Below are 21,809 nucleotides of genomic sequence, written 5' to 3' on the forward strand. Positions count from 1 at the left end.
TTGGGGTCTGTCAGGGTAGTTTGCCATTTCTTTTCCCGTTGGGTTTTGAACCCTAATGTTACAAACCTACCACTGTTTATACACCATCTAAAAACCCTGCAAACCATCTTCTTACCTTGAGATGAGGGGGGGGGGGGGCGGTCATCAGGAGTTTGCTTGTGAATTCTGGAATTAAATGGTAAAGACTCAATCATCGGCATGGACATCTAAAAAGAGTACAAAACTTATCAAAATATGCTCATGAGTTGCATATTCAGAAATTTTCCGGCTAAATGAATATTTGAGCACTTAGCCAGATAACTTAGGGGCGTTTTGGGGAGGTCTTGTTAGCCCGATATTCAGAGTTAGCTGGATAACCTGTCGGGCCAAAGAGCTGTCCTAAAGTTAGCTGGCTAAGTCTTTAAGATAGCTGGCTATGTTCAGTAGCACGGCTGCACCACTGAATATCCCTCCAGAGTTAGCCGGATATGTTTATCTGGCTAACTTTGCTATCTGGACAGTGACTGAATATTGACCTCCATGTTTGTTGATTGAAATTGAGTTGTAAAGATTCTGATGACTCTGTCTTATTGTTTTGTGGAAACAAAGCTGCTTGGGTATTTCCATGGTTTTTAAGCTGTGTTTGTAATATTCAGATTTAATCTTGGATCCTCCCCTTTTTCATTGTGTTTCTTTCACTAGGTTCACTTGGTACAATGAAGCAATAATTCACACCGTTGCCCTAGATTGGCATGTCATGTACTGCCAGGCATTTGTGAAGTGGTTTTCTCTGTCTCATATGCAACTTTTGTGTGAAGTGAGCAGGAGTTCACAGGAATTCAGTTACTTTTTATCTGGTACGAAACAAAACTGTTTGGTCACTCAGGCTGGAAATGAAAAACAAGGTCATATGATAAAAGATTGAAGCAACATCATTTTATTTAAACATTTATCGAGCCCAGCATCCTGTTTCCGAAGTGGCCAGTAGCAAATTCCCAAAAGTATCTTTCATTCCTAGAGAGAAGGGATGGCTTTTCCCAAGCCTACCTGGCTAATAATGCTTTATGGACTTTTCCTCCAGGAACTTGTCCAGATTTCTTTAAAACCCTGCTATGCTAGATGCCTTGACCACGTGCTCCGGCAGCGAATTCCACAGCTTGATTGTGCGTTGAAAGAAAAAATACTTTCTCGGATTTGTTTTAAATCTGCTACCTGTTGGTTTCATAGTGTTCCCTGGTCTTAGAAGTATTTGATAGGATAATTAAGTATTCCCTATCCCATTCATGATTTTATAAACTTCTCTCATATTCCTTCTCACTTGCCTCTTCTCCAGTTAAGGACTTCAACGCAACAGCGCAGATTTAAGTTGGATATTACAAAGATTTTTTTTCTGGAAAGGGCAGTCCAGCACTGGAGTAAGTTATGTGGGGAGGTGGTGGAGGTCAGAAGCATCAGTCCGGGATGGTTCAGGGACAGTGAAACTTCAAGGTAATACAGGTAGTGATGAAGATTCCAACGACAATTCCAAAAATAAAGAACCTTCACAATTGTAGAAATTTCAAGTAATAATAACTTTAAGGATGTTTAAAAAGGAGGAAAAACGACCTTAGAACCTTAGCATCAGTTTCTTAACCAGAACTCAATGGTGTAACAGCCTCACATACACCATTGAGTTCTGCTTAAGAAACTGGTGCTGAGGTTCTCAGGTACAGTGAATCCACCTGGGAGGTGCATGGGAATGCCCTAAGTGACCACCTGAAGTCTCTTCAAGCCCCTTGATTCTTCTGGAAGAACAGCAGTCATCAGCTGCCGAGCAGGAGAGGATCTAGGTCCAGGTGGCAGCTGCGGTCAGTGGTTGTGGCCAGGCCTGGGCAGAAGAGGAGCTGCTGCTGGCCACTGGAGGCTGGAAGGTCATTTTCTTTCTGTATAATATTGCCAAAATTGTCCCTTTTCCTCTAAGCGATCCTGGGTGTGCTTGGGACTGATGTGGAGGACAGTAGTTAGGAAAGGAGTCGAGAGTTCAGGCAAAAGGCACGGAGGAGCGGGCGGTTGGTGTTGGGCTGCTTATGGGAGTTTGTGCTCATCCACCCAAATCACAGTTGGGCAGCTTGGATGGGTCGATATAGTGTATTATTTTCTGCAGTCATTTACTGTGTTAAAAGACTTCAACCGTAAACACAGCTGCTTACTGAGCTCCCTGTCTCCTTAACCTCAGACACCTTAGTTTCTTCCTCCGCCTATACTAACTCTCACAACACGCAGCCTCTCTCTCCATCCCCAAGGACACTTAGATCTGTACAAAACAATGAGATGCACGCATGTAGGGAAACGTTCTTGTAATAAGGGAGTCCCTGGAGTCTTTGGCAATCCGCCTCCTCCTCAGCTGTTCCTAATCCTCGCTGGCCGCCAACAGTGCCGGGCCAGATGTCAGATCATGGCACCCGCAGGTAGAGGATCGGGGGAGGAGGGCGGCTTTGGCCACCAGCACTAGGAGCGCAGCAGGAACGGTCCCTAGCGCGTGGGCGCCTTCAGAATCTGGCACCCTGGGCAGGTGCCCTGTGTTGCCTGTGTCTGAAGCGGGCCTCCTACCGCAATGAATGCTCGGGAGGTGCCGCCGCAGTGGTGCAAGAACCGGCACTGGAGAAGCGGACACCTCCTGCCCCCACCCTCCGAAAGACTCTCTTCCAGCAAATGAAAACAGTTGAATTAATTGGGGATAATGAGGCTACATGACAACCCGAGGATGATGTCCACGGTGCACAGATGAGGCCATTATGTGATAATTTCCTAAAACACTGGCACTGCCAGCAGTCTGAGAGAGTAACATTTTTGGCTTTACTGCTGCTGCTTGTCTTGAGCAGCTTTTCTCTTTTGTCCTAATTGCACTTCTATTTTTATAGTATTGATGGCATGAAGAGAGGAATTTTTTTTTCTTAGTCACGTACCTTGTTTTTAAAACCCTCCTTCTAGGCTTCACTCTTCAGCTGTCTGTTCTGCATTCGTGCTTTTTATGTATCACTATGGCACCTGCATGGGACGTGGATGAAGATCTGAACAATGCCTTGATTTGCTTCTATTTCTGATGGTAGAAGTAGCCGAGCAGGAGTTGCTTTCAGAAACTTTAACACGTTAAAATCAGCTGTAGAGAGGAAAAAAAAAACCAACCCCCAAAGCATTAAAGATCCCTTTTTTTTCATTTGGATCTTTTAAAAAGCATTTTGAATTTATGCTTTAATATTCAGTTGGTGAAAAAAGACATTAAGGGGGCAATTTTCACAGTCTCCACGCAGCTTGCAGGAATCTGCAAACTCATTTTTCAAAAGGGAAACCCCCAGGGAGTTTCCCTTTTTTGAAAACATGCCAGTGCATCCAGGGACTTTTGTATTTGCACTGCAGCAGGAGCAAAGTACATGCTAGAATGTAGGTACTTTCAAAACGAAATCGATGCTCTGACCTAACCTCCCACCCCCCTTTACTCTCACTAGTGGTGGCTTTTCAAAAGGACTTTTTATGCAGGTAAACTTGTTTACCCAAGTAAAATCCTTTGAAAATTGGGCTCAAAGTCAGTGTTTTTGTTTTTTTTTTGCATTGTATATTCATTAGGGATATTCTGAAAACCCAAGCGGTTTGCGGCCCTTGAGGGCTGGAATTGCCCACCGCTAATCTAGAGTCATCAGGTCACACATTTTTCAAATCTTTTTAACACCGTGATATTCACTTGTAGTCCTCAAGGCCCACAAACGGGTCAGGTTTTCAGGATATCCCTAATGAATATTCATAAGAGATTTACATGCACACTGGCTCAATTGTATGCAACTCTATCTTATGTATGTTCATGTTTTCATCTAGTGAGGGTTGAAAGTGAATACCAATGTTGTAGTATTTTGCTGTATATTCCAGCATTTTTAGCATATAAGAACCATGCAAATAGAACCACAGGTCCCCCCCCCGCCCCCCAATCCAGTAGCCTTTTCCCAGATCCTCCCATATGATCTCGGGCAGCAGTAGAAAGTTGAGATGCATGGGACCTGTGAGCTGTTGCACACTCGGGCTCTGCTACAGCTCACAGCCCCCCACCCCCCTTTCATACAGGCTACAAGGGGCAGGGCTGATGCAGGACATGCGAGCCTGCTCACTGGCCCTACGGTGCTTCCGTTGGGGGTGTGGCACCACCTGGCTGCCAGCTGGCATGTTTGGGACCAGCGCCAATAGCAGACGCCTTAAAAATGTGATACCATAAGCAGTTGCTTGTATTGTCTGCAAAAATATGAGCCTGCATGCAAAACATCTCAACCTCAGCAGTTTTGGCATTCATTCCTGAAGATTTTTGCCATTCTAAAAACCTGTGGAAAGGCTGTAGCAGTCCTACCCAGCCCACAGGATTCACCACCGCAGTTCTGTGTAATGGATAAGTGCTCAGGTCACTTGGGAATTTTCAAAGGGATTTCTAGGGGTTAATGGGTGTTTACCCATGGAGAAAACCTCTTTTTTTTTTTTTTTTTTTAAATATTTAAAGCTTTTATTGGCAAGATAACGCACAAAGTCAACAACTCTGTTATAATAAACATTTGTCATTGGTGGTTTCTTATATTCATTTACAATTCGTAGCATGGTACATCAATTGTTTACATTATCCAGACATAACCATACACATATTGTCCATAGTAAGCAGGAAAATAAAGTTACTCTATACTTCATAAGGTACCAGCATCGGGATGCATGGATTGCAAGTTGACTCTAATCCATTCACCATCAGGACGCAACTATCACCTAAGAGTGCGATAGGTCTCAACATTAATTATCGCTCTAACAATGACCATTAGTACTACACCAGCATGTGAACGGTCCCCATACATTCTGGTATGCTTTCAGTCTGTTATAGCGCAAGGCTGGGATATGTTCCAGATTCAGTATGGAACACAGGCTTTTAACAATAGTCTGTATCTAGGGAAGGTCAGGGCATTTCCAATAGCAGGCTAACTCAATACGGGCGGCTATATGTATCTGTTGACATAGGTGTTGCTGGGGGGCTGTCAGCCCCTCAATGGTTTTCCCTAACAGAACAATGTGGGGCTCATTAGTGCCCCTGACTGCGAATAATTGGGCAATCCAGTCTGCAATATTCCTCCAGTAAGGTATAACTATCGGACACTGCCACAAAATATGAAAATAATTACCTACGTGGCCACAAATTCCTCCAACAACTGTTAGAGATATCTGGATACATCCTGTGCAAACGATCAGGGGTATAGTGCCACTGATACAATATCTTCAAACAATGTTCCTGTAAATTGGAAGATATTGAACATTTACGAGCCCTAAGGAAGATCTCTTCCCAATCATCAGAGCCTAAGGGCAGATCAAGCTCCAATTCCCAGGTCATCATGAATGCAGGTTTACTAATCGGCTGACCTTGAAGCAGTTTATACATTTTTGAAACTGCATCTTTCACCCCTTTTGCTTGCATACAGTAAGACTCAAACATAGATTTGCCACTGGAAAGGTGGTGTGAGGATTGCAGAGTGCGAAGGAAATGTGAAATTCGAGCATACTCCAGAAAATTTAGGGGGTGTGATTATGTGACGTCAATAAAGATTCTAAGGACACAACTTTCCCTTGTTGTAAAAAGTGTCCCATCTGGAACAGTCCCAATGTTTTCCATGTGATAAAGGCATTCCTGGGTATTCCAATAGGAAATGAAGTATTATGGAATAGGTGGGAAAGGTAATGATATTGTGAGTCCCCAGCTAATTGTGCCTGCCACCTTGTCCAGACTTTCAAGGTCGTCTGGAGGGATATTGGAATGCTTGGTATATCTCTCCACGTATGTCGTGGTTGCCATGGTATTGTGGATATTGGCATTTCCCCAACAATATGTTCAATCAGTTGCCAGGGGCTTGGCTGGGTAATATTATGGAGACTCAAGAGGGCCTTTAACTGAGAGGCCGCAATGTACCATCCAAGATTTGGCACTCCCATGCCACCGCTCGCTTTAGAACGGTAGAGGACTGAGTTCGCCACCCTCGGTGGTCTTTTTTTCCAAATGAAATCAAAGATTTTCCTTTGCAATTTCCGCAATAGGGCAGGCAAGAGATAAATCGGAAGTGTTAAAAACAGATATAGTAGTCTTGGTTAAGTATTCATCTTAACTATGGCTATGCGCCCTAGCCATGAGAGAGGTTCCCTATGCCATCTCATTAAATCGTTATCTATAGCTTTAACAATGGGTCATAGTTTAAAGTGAAAAACTGGGTCATGTCTGGGCCCAGATATATTCCAAGATATTTCATAGGTTTTAAAGTCCAGCAGAATGGTAAGGCAGTCCGCAATGGGTTGATTATAGGCTCTGGAACATTATTTATTTAACAGTTTTTATATACCGATATTTGTAGATGCATCATATCGGTTTACAAGTAACAAAACGGTGAAATACAGGGAGGAGGAACTTGGAGGGGGGAGACAACGGATTATACGGTAAATGCATGAATAATATAATAAAGCATATAAGGAAGTGATAGAGGTATTAACAGAAATATATATATTGGAACTATATATACTGCGGGTAAGGGGTAAAAAACATATATACAGAGAATAACTTATATATGCAGTGTAGAAGGGAAGCAATAGAGGCTTTACAAGGGGACATTTTACCTACTGCGGATATGGGGTAAAAAGTTATATATACAAAATTTACCTTGAACCCAGAAACAGCACTAAATGTTTGTAGTTCTTTCATTACTGCGTTTAAGGATTGTTGGGGTTTAGTCAGAGTGAACAGGATATCATCAGCGAAAAGCGACATTTTGTACTTAAGAGTGCTCAACTGGACCCCATATATCCCATCCGCATCCCTGATTTTTGAAGTGAAAGGTTCAAGAAACAGTGCAAACAAAAGGGGTGAGAGGGGACACCCCTGATGAGTACCTCGCTCGATTGAAAAGCTTTCCCCATATCCTCAATTTACTTTGACTTGCGCTTTTGGGGTCTCATATAATTGTTGCAGCCAAGTCAAGAAATAGCTTAGAAATCCCATCTTAGCAAGTATCCTAAATAGAAAGGGCCAGTGCACCATGTCGAACGCCTTCTCAGCATCAACCAACAACAGTACTCTGTATGGCTTCTTTGCGTACCTACCATATAAGATCTGTGATCCGGCTTACGTTGTTGGAAGCTGACCGGCCTGGTCATGGTGTACTAATACAGGTAGAAGATTGTTAAGTCGTTCGGCTAATATTCTCACCATGATTTTGAGATCTAGATTAATTAGGGAAATTGGGCGGTAGGATCTGCACAGTGTATGGTCCTTCCCTGGTTTGGCGATAACCGGGATTCCTGCTGTATTCAAGTGGGGTCCTAACTGACCACCTTCTCGTAAGGAGTTAAATAATCTCAGTCAGTGGGGTAACCAAAATGTGGGAACATTTTTTGTAGTATTTGCTTGTTAGTCGTCAAGACCTGGTGCCTTTCCACTTTTTAGCTTTTTTATCGCTTGAGGTACTTCGGTGGAGGAAATGGGACTATCTAACAATTGTTGCTGTTCAATACTGAGTGTTGGTATTTGTACTGAGTTTAAATACTGATCTATTTCGGATAAGGGGATAGAATCATTAGCGCTATACAGTGTGTGGTATAAAAATCAGTGAAACCTTGTTGAATTTCTGCAGATTGAGTTATTATATTCCTTTGTGAGTCTTTTAGCTTAGCTATTGCGTTTTGTAATTGCATTGTTTTCAGACGTCTCGCTAAGAAGCGACAGGAGAAAACCCTTTTGAAACTTGCATTCCCCCCTGGGAAAGACGTTTGTGCACTGTCTGCAGCGCGTGTATTTTTATCCCACAGGGAAAAGAGGCAAAACTGGGGGCAGGGTTAGGGCAGACCAACAGAAATATCCACAGGGATTTCATTTTGAAATCTTGCCCGCCCCAATGTTTACCCTGCAAAGTATGCAAGGAAAAAAAATCCTGTAGGATTTGGAAAGGGAAACTCCACAGGGCGTTCTCCTTTTGAAAATGGGCTTGCAGACCTGCCTGCAAGCTACTAAGGGAGGCATTGGGGGGGGTGGGGGTGGGGGGAGAAGAGTTGCTGAAAATTAAGCCTTTCCATGTGTATTTGTGGCCCATAGTGTTGCCGGGAATGACTACAGTCTCTGTTGTCATTGTTTGAGCTAGGGGCCATCTTTCACTGCTTAATGATGTTATGAGACACAGATCTGACTTTAAAAGATGAGGATTCAGCTATATTACATGAGAGATTGTGTTCAGAATGGGAGGCAATTACTGATGTGCCGCTTATGTAGCAGCTGACATGAAATGTTGCACTGTCCGTTAGCACTACTGAAATCCGTAGCAGTATGGTTAGTGCTAAACATTGTATTTTGAACACGCTGCTCTTTCTCTGCCCACCCGTTGTCTCTTTAAAAACAGCTCTGTCTTCCAGTCTGAAACTGTGACACTTAACGGCTCAACCCAACCCTCGGAAGTCATGTAGGTTTCCTGGGGAGCCAGGATGGCTCTTTATTTATATATTTTATATACTGTTCCAATATAAGATCACAATGTTTTACAAAGTCATCATTTTGGTTTCTGGTCAAAATTCCCATTCTAGGTCAGCATTCATATTATGGGTCAATACAAACAGCTAATACATAGACTAGGTCAAATTCAATCATTATCTAGTTTCTTACAATTTATAAATACCTATTCTGGGTCAACACAACAGCATCAAGTATGAGTTAAGGTGCTATTTCATTTCATTATCCTATATGCCATACTCACACTTTACATTGTTCAATTCTTTTTGATCAATTCACTAATATTGTCCAACGATCTGATTGAGACTTTGTTAGATTATAAACTTTTCTAAAGAGCCATGTTTTCAATTCCCGTTTGAAACTCTTTCTTTCTGTTATCAGACATAGTGACTCTGGGAGAGAGTTCCATAACTTGGGGCCCGCCATGCAAAACATGAAATCTCTTATTTGTGTTAAGTGTGTGATCTTGTGATCTTAGGGCTGCCTGCAGTGTTTTAAATATGTGGATTGATGCATCACCCCGACCATAACATTGTGGCGATCAAAAATTATTGGGTTGAAGCTGTTTGAGAGCATCTATTTTCCTATACCTTAAAAGAAAAACCACAGAAGAGTGTATTGTGGCTTGGACACATTTTTATGGGTTGTTATCCCTAGAGGAAAAGAAGAAATTATATTGATGGGCTATGTTACTCATTAGGGTGTTTGATATGCCACCTCTCCTTCTTCGTAAGTTAAGAGGCATCAGCTCCACAAATAGTATAACGTGTTTCAATGTGGAGATGATATGGATGGGTATACCATGAGGTAGGAGAAATATTCCAGAAGGTTTTGGTTGACACTGTGGCAAGTGAGAATGGTGTATGGATGAGGTACATAAGAGCAGGGTGGATTGAACGAGTAAATATATAAGTGGAAAGATAAATAGGGAGAATGAGTAGTCTGGCTGGACTGAGGGGGGAGGTTGAGGTGGGTAGGGTGTTAGAAGTTGATAGGCATAGACTCTGGAAAAAGGCAACAGTGGATAAGTTCTTGGAGGAGAAGTCCATTACCTGCTATTAATTGAGTTGACTTAGAAAATAGCCACTGCTATTACTGGCAACAGTAGTGTGGAATAGACTTAGTTTTTGGGTTCTTGCCAGGTTCTTATGGCCTGGATTGGCCACTGTTGGAAACAGAATGCTGGGCTTGGACCCTTGGTCTGACTCAGTATGGCATGTTCTTGTGTTCTTAGTGAACTGTGATGTGGTTTTTTTGTTCAGTTACTATGTCATAAACAGGCTGTGATCCTGGGCTCTATGCTGTTTTGTATCTCTTCTTGTTCTATGGCTGTGTATATGGTGTATACATGCATTATAGTGCCTAAGGTGATTCTAAGTGAGACACAATCAATCATGTATACCAGTTTTTGGATGATATTTTCTGAGTTTTGGATTGTATCTTGTGCTTGCTGTTGCTTCTGAAAATTCTTTTTATTCATTAGATGCCACGATTAGATGGCTCATGGCCAAACTAACAATTCAAAGATGCCTGGGATAAGCAGTAGGGATGTAAAATATTAACTACTGAAATGATTAAACAGAAAGTGAATTCTTACCAGTTAGTCATTTGGGAGCAGTTGTCAGAGGGCGTTCTGCAGGTAAACAACAATTTACTTGCGCGAATCGGCTGGGTTAAAGCAGGCATGTAGTTCCATAAGGCACATTGTTTTGTTTTGTTTTTTACCTGCATTGACAAGGAGGAGTGGAGTTAGATTGGGGGACAAAACTACTCACAGAGCTTTGGATTTTTCAAACTATGTCCATAGGTTTTTGGGCCAGAAAAAATTATCCGCAGAAAAAAAATAGATGCAAATCTGAGGCTCCTTTTTTCCTTAGGCAATTTTCAAAGTGAAGGTGCATGCAGACTTTGTACTAATGCAGGCAGTTTGCAAACGGCCCCCTTATGGGGGCAATATAGAAAAAAAATATGTGGGGGTACCCATGTTTACCCATGTAAAAATATGGTCTTGAAATTGCTGCCAAGCAGCATGCGCCCTTTTACGTGCATGAAAACGTGGTGGCGTTAGGTCATGGGGAGTTACCTGCTAGCTCACCGACCCAGTCAGCGCACCCTCCACCTTGAGAGGCATAGTTACATTTACCTCTGCTGCACTGGTGAGATAAACTGAACTCTTTAGCAAATGCTATGGTAATGAGTAATGAGCTCTTTACCATAATGTTTGCATATTTAAGATAGGAAGCCACATTCAAAACTGTATTACAATCGCGTAATTTTTACAGCAGCTGCATTCAGGGCCCTAACGTTGCATTAGCAGCTTAAGTAGATCCATATTGGCTGACGTGCATTTTAAGTGGGTTCTGGCTGATGTAGCTTAGTACATAAACCCCAAAGTCAGACTGAGTCAGTGACTGAGTTACAGGAAGACAAAGTGACTTGTCCTTAGTGATACACTATACACCCTTCAGTGCTAGGATCTTGCCTTGAAACCACCTTCAAGAATCCATGCCACATGTTGGCTATAGTAGACCCAGTTAGGCTACCTGTGCACACTACCATATTTCTGCTAGGGCCACTGTGCACAGAAAATAGGACATGGAGCACTTGGACCTACTGTGGCAGAGAGAGCAGGAAGTAGTTCCCCAGGAGCTACTTCCATTGCAGTTCTTTGTCTTGCCACTAGGTGCCACTGTAAGAGCAGTGCCAGTCTCCTTTCCTTCCTTTGTCCTAGGCGGCACATACAGCTCATGTCATACTCCTTTTTCTCTTTTACGGATATAGTCATTCCAGTTCTTGCTGATTGTTTGTTTTCCCTGTGCAAATATTAATTCTGGCAGCTGCTGGTGGAGATCAGCAACCAAATAATAAAAAAAAAAACTAGGTCCACTCTTAAGTTTCTGCAATACAAGTTAATTGTGGTTAGATCTATTACCTCTTCCAGAATCGAGCTCTGTTGTCCTTTTAAAGGAGAACTGTTCTCTGCTCTTGCTGTGATCCTTCATTCAGCCTGAAGGCGACCTGCCCTGTGCATAGGCTGTGATCCTGCACGCTGCAAAGAACGGCCTTCTTGAGACGTAACTCTGTGCTTGTCCTCTGCTCAGGCTATGCAAGACAGTAAACCACCACATCGAGAGCGCATTGACCTAAACATCTGTATACACGGCTACATTTTCAGAGGCTTCTACTTGGGTCAAAAAGGGCTGAGCAGATAGAATGGCTGACTTTGTCTGTGGATTTTCTTGCTTGCTGTTAACTATAGTAAAGAGCATTCTCGGTGAGGGAGGGAAGTAACTCTGATTTGGGGGGAAAAAACTGAGTAAAGTTTCAGAAAATGTACGTGGGTGTGCTAATGCTGCTGCTAACTACGACTTAACATTTCTATATGCAGCGCTGTATAGACAGAAGAGGCTATCCGACTGTATGGCGCTTACAGTGCAGTTAAGACAAATTCTGTAGCAGTCATGTCAGTATTACAATAAACATGTCTAAAGTGAGAAGGCCAGGATCTGGAAGAGTTGGGGTTTTGGATATAAAAGCAATCTTCTAAGGCTCTTAGAGGGCACTTGGATACAGCTGGAGGAGGAGGCTCCAGGTATGCACCCACCTGTACTTTTAGCCCCCTATGGGTAAATCAATGTTCAGACACAGCGGACACGGGTACTTTTTTTTTTTTTTCCTTTTCTGAAAAATTAGCATAGGCTAACGAGAACTCCCAGCTAGCTCAATCCCCCCCCCCCCCCCCGTTCCCCCATCCCCACCTGACAAGGTTGACCCGGTCCTGGTTTTACCCAGCCGGATTTTAAAAGCCCTGTGCGCGCCACAGCTGGGAGATACGCGAGTATCTCAGGCCAGCGTGCATCACGCAGATTTTGAGGCGCCCTCCCTGTGCACAAACAAACTGGGGAAATTTTAAAAAGGGGCGGGGGGGGGGGGGGGAGTCTAGGCGGGGCATGGGCATTCCGGGTCGGTAAGCTGAAGTATTTATGGGCAGAAGCGCACGCTGTCGGCCCCTAGCACATAACTTTACTTCTGCTATGGATGGCGTGTAAGTTTTAAAATAAAAAAATCAGGGCTAGTCAGCAGGGTGTGAAGGATCAGGGCTAATAGGGTAAAAGGGAGGCTATCTAGCTAGAGGGGTTAGGAAGTCCTATCCTTTACCGGGGGAAACAGGTATTTGTGTCGGCACTCGTGCTTAGCAAAATCCCCCCCGCTTGCGAAGTAGAGGTGGCATTTGCATGCGCATATGAAATTGTTCATGCATGTCAGCCGATTTTGAGGTGCACATATACACGCGTATGTTATAAAATGGCCACGTCCATTCGCGCGAGTCGCCATACGCATTTACATACACGCCCAAGCAGCTGTTAAAAAGTTACCGTCATTGCATGTACGGCGATGAGTCCTGCTTTTCTCAGGGAAGTCGCAGCTCCACGTTCATGCATGCCTGGGGATAACAGCTCGAGCCTGGTTAGCACTGCTCAGTATAAAATTGTTCAGGCTTCTCACATGCCGCCGTGGTGTATGATTGGATTTCCCGTATCATTTCATTTAATTGGTCTGTGCTATAGTGGAACTCCCTGTTTGTATGCACCCTGGATTTTTTTTTTTTTTTTGCATGAAAGTAAAAGGCAACCCATCGGAGGCTTTTGCAGTAGTTAAGTGACAAGTTATAAAGATGTCCACGCCTGGAACAATGGCCTAGAGTCGGACTGCAGCTCCTTTGTCGGATCCCCCTCTTTGTGACCTCTGCACATCTGTCAAACCTGCTTTTATTCCCCCCCCCTTTTCCTGTGTTTCAGGAAGAACAATGGGCAGATCCAGCACTTCTCCAACATCCTAGAAGTACCCCGCCTGGGCTGGGCCCCACCTCATACCGCTCCCCCCTACCCTAAGGTAAGACCGTGCTTGGCTTGGGGGTTTGACATCTGCGTGTACAGAGAGACAGACGCAGGGAAGAGTCGAGGGCTGGTGACATGATGGGGACAATGCCAAGTCAAAGAACCAGATGAAAGTCCAGAGATGGGTGCTTAAAAAAAAACAACTCTTGGGCAAGGTTATTTCAAGTAATCCACCCTCCGGTACTGATTGCTTTACCAGTAGGGTGTGGGATATCTTTTTATATGCAGTGTAACAAAATTATAATACAAGTTATTAATAAAACACTCATCCTGACATGGCCATGGTCCAGCAATGATGCCTGCATCAGGGTAACACTCATATAGAGAGTATATCTTTAATGAAAATACAAAAACGGAGATAAATGCACCATCGGTACCATGAGAAATCCAGTCATCCGGTTTACTTATAAAAACACAGAAGAGGATATATTAAAAAAAAACAAAAACGTCAGACAGGATCCATAGATCAGAGGGCTTAATGAGTCGTTAAACAGAGTACATACCCAGAGAATAAGAGCTAAGCATATTAGCGAAGATGGATGGCAGCAGAAAGACGCCTCAGAGGGGAGCACATGTCCCTAAACCATAAAACTGTTTTCAATGAATTGTGAATGATATAAAAATACAAAAACACCAATAAAAAAAAATATATATATAAAAAATTGATATTAAAAAATATATCACATACCATATATCACAGCACTTCAGATAGCACTATGGGGGGACAGAGCCTGCAGTAGAGAGTCAGAATCTCTGTGAGATTAAACACAGGGGATAAAATAAAGGCAGTAAGTAAAACAATGTAAAAAAAAAAAAGCAATAAAAGGATATGGAAAAAATCTTTTATAGTAATCACATACCAAACAGCATCACAGCGAGATGGGGTCGGCTTTTCCTCTGAAATCGTAGACTCAGTATCAAAGCCTCTGTGGGATCAAACAAAAGTAGTGGCACAATAACAAGAGTCCATGTAAAAAGAAAAACCCATCATAAATAATACAAACGGTACCAAGTGTCTCTTTTGCTTAAACCCCCCAGTGTTTATACTGCTCTCCTTCCTGTCTGAGTGCATCAAAGCTCACAGTACAAAACGCACTTCTTTTTCCTAGGACAAGCAGGATGGTGGTCCTCACATGTGGGTGACCTCATCCGATGGAGGCTGGCACGGGAAGCATTGGCATGCCCAGCATGCCACTATCCACGTGGGGTCTCTCGTCGGTCCTTTCTTTTCCACAGAGCTATCATCTCGCGGAGGTGGAGCTTGTGCTCTTTTTCTCTCAAAACTTCTTAAGTTAGTATTTTCGCTCTCTTTTCCTGCACTGGGTCTCTTTCTGGTTCCCTTCTCCCGTAACCGCCAGTCATTGTGCCTTTTGCGGTCCCCAGTGAGCCTCATGGTGGCCTCGAGCTTCCGTCGGTGCCCCCAGTGCCCTTGGACTGTGTCCCTGACGGATCCACACGAAGTGTGCATCCTCTGCTTGGGGGCATCACACAATGTTCGGGGCTGTGAATTGTGCGCTCAAATGACCCCAAAAGGCTGTCTGGCCAGGTTGAACAAGATGGAGAAGTTTTTTGGTTTGGGAAAGTCCAAACCCTCCACTTCAGCATCAATGTCATCGACGCCTAAGGACCGAGGGGAGCCGTTCATCCTCGATCCCTCGATGACCACTCCTCCCCCGAGGCTTGCGGGGGGAGAGGCTCTGGGGATCGCCCAGTCTCAGTCTCCTCCAAGTCGTGGTCTTCAGGATCATCGTCTTCGGCACCAGGGAAGGACCGGGCTGAGCACAGTGGGAGGTCTTGCAGGCAGAGTTGCCGGGTTCAGGCTGGCTATGGCGTTTGTCGCCTTGCCCCCGAAGTGGCCACGGCAAGAGGATGCACCATTCTCCCTTAATGCCAGTGGCTCTAGGCTGCCCATAACTGTTTCGGTGCTGGATGTCTATCCTCCTTGGAGATCCGAGGAGGAGTTGGCCTCTTCCCCCATCTCTCAGCCTGTCCTTTCATCAGAGGCCTTTGAGGCAGAGTTGGGACGTCAGGTGTGCCTGGTGATGGAATGTGCTTTGCACAACAGGGAGCCGGTGCTCCCGCCACCTGGGCTGGCGCCTTCCCCGATGCTGGTGCCATCACCACCCTCAAGGCCGGTGCCCGCACCAATGCCAGTGCCCGTACCAATGGCACCTGCACCAATGCCGCCTACAGTATCAGGGTTGGACCTTCTTGACTTCCTCCTTGGTGTCTTCTCAACCCAGTTACTGCCGGCACCCTGCGATTCCTTGGTGGGCCATTGGGCATCGAAATGCAAGGCATCCAAGCTTTTTCTTATGGGGACTCCTCAGAGGAAGAGGGCCCGTCAATGCCCTCCACTTCATGGGATCCTCTTGTCCCCTGTCCGGCACTGCTGGGACCAGGGCCTGGGCTTTCAGGTCCCTCTATTTTCTCAGTACTCCTGCCTAGGGATGTGCCCAGTGCTTCCCGGCCCCCATCTCCAGGCAGCCGAAATGAGCCTGAGGGCCAGTATGACCCCTGGGAGGAGGCCACCTCCAGTGCTTCATCGGTGAATTCTGATGATCTTGCATCAGATCCTTCCCCCTCGGAGGAGCACCGCCATTCTCTACCAGAGGACTTGACTTTCACAGGGTTCATCTGGGTGATGGCTGAACATAAGAACCATTCCCTTTCAACTAATGACTGAGGAAGATGCTGGAGATCCTCCAGTTTGTGGATGCCCTGAAGGAGGTTGTAGCGGTGTCTGTTCATGAGATCTTCAGGGATCTACTTCTTTGGCTCTGGGAACATCCCCTCTCTGTAGCCCTGGTGAACCAGAAGGCTGATGGGGTGTACCTTGTACAGCAGACCATGGGGTTTGAAAAGCGCCAGCTCTCCTACTAATCGGTGGCATTTAAATCTGCGCTAAAGAAGGCAAAGAGGTAAAAAACCCATGCCTCAGCTCCTCCTGGCAAGGACAACAGAGCATGGGATGCTATGGGTAGGGGAATGTTTCAGGGCTCCATGTATCGCCTCCTACCTTTTGTATATGACGCAATATACCCATAATCTCTGGAAATAAATCCAGGAAGTTGTGGATGGCCTGGCACAGCAGCCTTAGGAGGCCCTTATGGCGCTTGTTCAGCAGGGCCTGTAGTGTGGGAAGATAGTGCTACCTATGAAGTATTTGAGGATCGAGTTGCAGCTGCCAGCATTTTGGCAGGGCGTCTCGTCTGTCTTTGTGCCTTGGATCTTCGTCCAGAGGTACAGGACTGGTTAGCTGATTTGCCTTGCACCGGCGATAACCTGGTTGGTGATCAGGTCAAGGAGGCAGTCGCACAGCTGAAGGATCATCAAGAGATTCTGATTCCAAAGAAACAGGAGGCCTCTGTCCCATCCTCGATCTGTGAGCCTTGAACAAGTTTCTCAAGAGAGAGAAGTTCAAGATGGTATCCCTGGGCACCTTGATTCCCCTCTTGCAAAGAGGAGATTGGCTTTGCTCTATCGACCTCAGATGCATATACCAACATCGGGATCCTCCCCAGTCACAGGAGATATCTCCACTTTGTGGTGGGTTGTCAACATTTTCAGTACCGCGTGCTCCCATTCGGCCTGGCCTCCGTGCCCCAGGTGTTCATGAAGTGTTTGGCCGTGGTGGGTGTCTATCTGCTCCAGCTGGGAATCCAGTTCTTTCCATATCTGGATGACTGGCTGATCAAGAGCAGCACACAAGCAGGGGCGTTGTGGGCTCTACGCTGGACCAGTCAGGTGTTGGAATACCTGGGTTTTCTAATCAACTACCTGAAATCCAATCTCTGTACATCATCATGGTTGGACTTGACACAGGCGAAGGCCTTTTTGCCCTGCGCCAGGGCACACGCACTGCCAACCCTTGTGGAGAAGGTCCAACACCACTGTGGGTTTTTTATGTATTCTGATTGTGAATGTTTTTAATTTCAAATCGTCTTGAGCCTCAGTACCAGGCGATACATACATTTTATAGTAAAGATTAAGCAGTACTCCCCAATGCAGAGAGGTGCTCTGGCCTAACCAGATTTCCTTAGTGCTGGAAACGTAACTCCTGGATCAGAGATGGCGTTAAGTTTCCAGCGCTGCAGGCCAAAAGAAAAAAAAGGTCAGGCTTTATTAGGGTAACCACCACCATTTAGCCGGATAAGCACTGACTTATCTGGCTATGTGGCAGCAGCAAACCGCAGCCAGATAGCTGGAGAAATCAGTAGTTATCTGGCTAAGTGGTGGCTGCCACTTAAGCCAGATAAGCACTCTCTCCTCCCGGCTCCATATCGGGTGTTTGCCTGTGCAATAATGCCCTCACCTCCTGAATTAAAATATGCGTTTGGCCTGTACCGAACACACATTTTACAGTCAACATGCTTTTTTTTCACTCCCGATGAATTTAGTGACAGCATAAGGAGGTTTAAAAGAAATTAACTTGTGCATTGAAACTGTGCACTGAAAACCCGTGCACAGTTCCTTAACGCTCAGATTATTGCATCAGCTCGTTAGATTGTGAGCCCTCGGGGGGGGGGAACGGGACAGGGAGGTATGTACTGTAGCTGAGCGTAACGCACCTTGAGCTCAGATTCAAAAAGCAAGTTATCTAAAATCCAAGTCCAATAAGAACATGCTATAACACAGTAATAGTAAGGTTAATGTTAATAAGGGTGCAGCACTATGAAACAAGTAGATTACAGGGCACCGGACAGGGTTTCACAAAGGGAAGATCCTTGACTGGGTTTTCTAAGGGAGTGACAGAAGTGAGGGATCTGGGAGGTGTGGCAGACAATCCCTCTTCGGACTCAAGGCTTTTGAGCCTTTTCCACCAAGAAAGCCGATCAACAAGCTGGACAGTTAGGGCAGGAAGCTTTAATTTGAGTGAAGAGCTGGTCAATGCCTAACCTGTTCCCATTTGTGGGCGTTCCCAGGGTTATAGTAGGAACAGCTGGCTAGCGATGAGAATTGGTGCTGGCTCTCTAAGGTAAGCAGGATATCCTGGTGTGCAGGATTAACTGCTTGAAGCCTAGCTGGCTGTAGTTTTAGGTGAATTTTCAACCATAGCCCAGCTAGAGAGGTGACAGCTGACAAGCCACTTAACTTTGCTGGCCAAAGCTATAGAATCTGTTGCCGGAGGACACGGTCAAGGCACAGTAATAGAATGACTTTGCCCACCAGAAATGTGAGTTTATTCCACCTCAGACCAAAGAAGGTGTTACATTTCCAGTGTAAGCTCTCTGGGGAAGGCACCTTCAGCTGAATAATATGCACTCTATTGTTGTGCATCCTGACTTTGGCATACTGTTCACCTTTCGGTGCCTGCCCCAGAGAGCTTATGCCTTGGTCCAGCTCATGAGAACTTATATTGGAAAATTTAAATCCTTCCTGGCTCTGAGGTGGAGTACCACACTGGGCCCAATGGACAACATTGGCCACCAAAAATGTTTGTTTATTCCACCAGACTTGGGAGTTAAATTTCTAATGTAAGCTCTCTGAGGCAGGCACCATTTACAGGTTTCCTTTGTTTTCCTGGACAGCACATGCACATGTAGTGCTTAAGTGTGTACTCTTAAGCTGTTGGTGTGTAACCAGTCAGCCTATGCTTTGTTCATTTAACTTTGCATGTGACTTTCTAGACCATAGGCTTGACCCAACTAGTTGACAAACTGACTCATGACTTAGGGAATTGTCTCTGCTATTACTGGCATCAGTAGCATGGGATCTTCTTAGTGTTTGGGTATTTGCCAGGTACTTGTAGCCTGGATTGACCACTGTTGGAAACAGGATGGCCTTTGGTCTGACTCAGCATGGCAATTTCTTATGTTCTTATCTTGGCACTCATCCCACAATCTCCGCTGCAAGAATTATCCATAGGCAACATGCAGATAGCACATCCCTTGCTGGTCCAATCATCATATGGTTCTGTTTGACCTACGGCATCTCCCCTCTAGGAAAATCAGACACACACAAACCTGGAGACAGTACTACAGATTCTCAATCAATCGATTTCTAGCTCATTTCCCATCACTTTCACCTCATTAGTTTGACTTACGGAATACAGATCTCAAAACAGTCAGCAATGCTTTGGCCCCTGCCAAATCACAAACCACAAACCTACACCTTGGTTTACACCAATATTAAAATGACTAAAAGAAGAAGGCTGGAACAAAAGTGGTGAAAATCAGCATTGCAATCTGACAGAAATGAATGCGGGCAACATCAGCATCTTACTGCAGAGTCATCACCAAGCAAAAACCTCTCCCAGAGATCTGTTTCAGACAATAAATAAGCTACTAGGATCTAATCCCTACCATGGCAACAGAGGTACACTGATACTGGAGATCTGCCTCTAGTTCATCAGGTTGCACTCTTTCACAAGTTCACTTCCTTTTGTCTCCTGCTAGAAAAAAAAAGACATCAATACCCTTCTGACCATCCTTAAAGCTACATCAGGCCATGAGGACTCCTGCCCCTCCTGGATAGTTAAACAGATCATCTCTAGCCCACTGTAAATGCATCGTTAGCTGAAGGTTGCGTGCCAGGCTGCCTAAAAAAAAACAACAGTAAGACCAATCTTAAAGAAACCTAACCTGGACCCAAATTAACTGAGTATGTAATGAGCAGTCTTCAACCTAACCATTTCTAAGCAAGATCATTGAAGAAGCTATAATAGAGCTATCCAATTTTCTGCTGACCATGAATGTCCTGGACCCATTCTAGTCGGCTTTTAGGCTTTGTTTTTCAATAGAGGCCATATTAATAAGCATAACTCCCAGGGAGGATGACTCGGAACCAACGTCAGAAAATATTTCTTCACGGAGAGGGTGGTGGATGCCTGGAATGCCTTTCTGGAGGAAGTGGTGAAGACCAAAACAGTGGAAGATTTCAAAGGGGTATGGGATAAACACTGTGGATCCCTAAAGGCTAGAGGATGGAAATGAAGAAAAGAGTGCATGGGGATAACTTGCCGATGCGGCTGTTACTACCCTTAACCAATAAGCCTCATACTTTTGATGCAACTCCAACATTGCTCTCTGCTTCAACGGCAAGAAGTAAAGGGGGATTGGACTCGCAGCAATAAACAAGGGCCCTGATTTTGACAGTCTGGGAAACTGATAAGTATGAGGGTGACCTGTATGGCATGGCAGATGCTAAAATAAGCTTGCTGGGCAGACTGGGTGGACCGTTTGGTCCTTTTCTGCCATCGTTTTTATGGTTCTATAACTGAAGTCTGATTATAGATTCAGGGCAGGCAGTCTAATAGCCACTCTTTGACCTCTCTGTGGCATTTGATACCATTAACTATGAAGTACTAATCACTTGTCTAAAGGGACTGGGACTCACTGACCCAGTGCTAGCTTGCTTCAGATCCTTCCTCCAGAACCATTCCCAGACAACTTTTGGGGTCAGTATCATGGCAACTCCATGCTCTCGTCTGGAGTTCTGCAGGTATCTATCGTTTCACCTACATTATTCAATAACTGCATGCCTCCTTCGTAAACTAATCAGAGGCTATTGGATCATCTACTATTCTCTTAACTGATGATATACATTTATTTGTCTCTCTTGGCCTGGGTCCCGGTAAAACGATTTCCAACCTGAATGAATGTCTGGGGAAGATTGCTGGCTGGCTGTGCCAAAAAAATTGAAGTTAAATCTGCAAACAGAAGAGTTCTAGACAGGTAAAAAAAAAAAATCCTGACTGCTTAGACTCCAAGATGAACCTTGAAGGGATAGCTCTGCTCTTCAGAAATCAATTTTGTAGCGTAGCATTTGTACTGGACTCTGAGCTAACTGTGGAAGTACAAGTCCCAGCAGCATCTAAATCTGTATTCTTTCAACTCTATCATCTCTGTTCCTTCTTCAACAGCCCTGCCTTTGCCACAGGCATTCAAGCCTGTGTGATTTTCTGCTTGGATTATTGGAACCACCTTAACACTGAGATTCCCAAAAAAAAAAAGCACAACTGGCATCTACATTTAGAAAGCTGCAACTCAAATGCTAATGAGCATGAAAAAGTTTGAAAGGGCCAGCCCATTGTAAAATCTCTGGAGCCGAGTTCAAAATCCCGGTACTGGCTATTATGGCCCTGAAAGAGTGTGCACCCGTTGTACCTCAACTGTCATCTCACCCCATATAGATCTCGCCTCTCTGTTCTTTGCCCCAAGCTTGCCCAGCTGTGCCAGCACCTAAGGAAATGAGTCGAATGAGTAACAGAGAGAAAACCACCTCTGGATCAGTTCCAGCCCTGTGAAACTCCCTTCCACTTATTTATTTATTTAAAATCCGTTTTTTTATACCGTCGTTAAGTTAAATTCCATCACAGCGGTTTACAGGAAGGCACATAAACTAAGGTTGGTTAATGTATTGGAACATACATTCTACATAGGTGCCGTAAAGATTCGGTA

The 21,809-nt window shown here is 44.7% G+C and overlaps 1 protein-coding gene and 1 long non-coding RNA gene across 7 annotated transcripts in view; one reads left to right on the forward strand and one right to left on the reverse strand.

The window, feature by feature from the left end:
• The window catches only part of RAP1GAP (RAP1 GTPase activating protein), a 225,880-nt gene that overhangs the window by 93,291 nt on the left and 110,780 nt on the right, over positions 1-21,809 (forward strand). For all 6 annotated transcript variants that reach the window (XR_003852767.1, XM_029577941.1, XM_029577938.1 and 3 more), the window contains exon 2: positions 13,309-13,402. The gene's annotated coding sequence lies outside the window, so the exon portion shown is untranslated. The remainder of the gene's footprint in view (positions 1-13,308; positions 13,403-21,809) is intronic.
• On the reverse strand, positions 878-14,194 carry LOC115076455. Its single transcript, XR_003852768.1, has 4 exons — positions 14,096-14,194; positions 11,442-11,558; positions 10,107-10,234; positions 878-3,118 (listed from the first exon to the last, which is right to left on the reverse strand). It is a non-coding gene; the product is annotated as an uncharacterized LOC115076455 (long non-coding RNA).

The sequence above is a fragment of the Rhinatrema bivittatum genome, chromosome 15 (assembly GCF_901001135.1).
Source record: "Rhinatrema bivittatum chromosome 15, aRhiBiv1.1, whole genome shotgun sequence".
NCBI lineage: Eukaryota > Metazoa > Chordata > Amphibia > Gymnophiona > Rhinatrematidae > Rhinatrema > Rhinatrema bivittatum.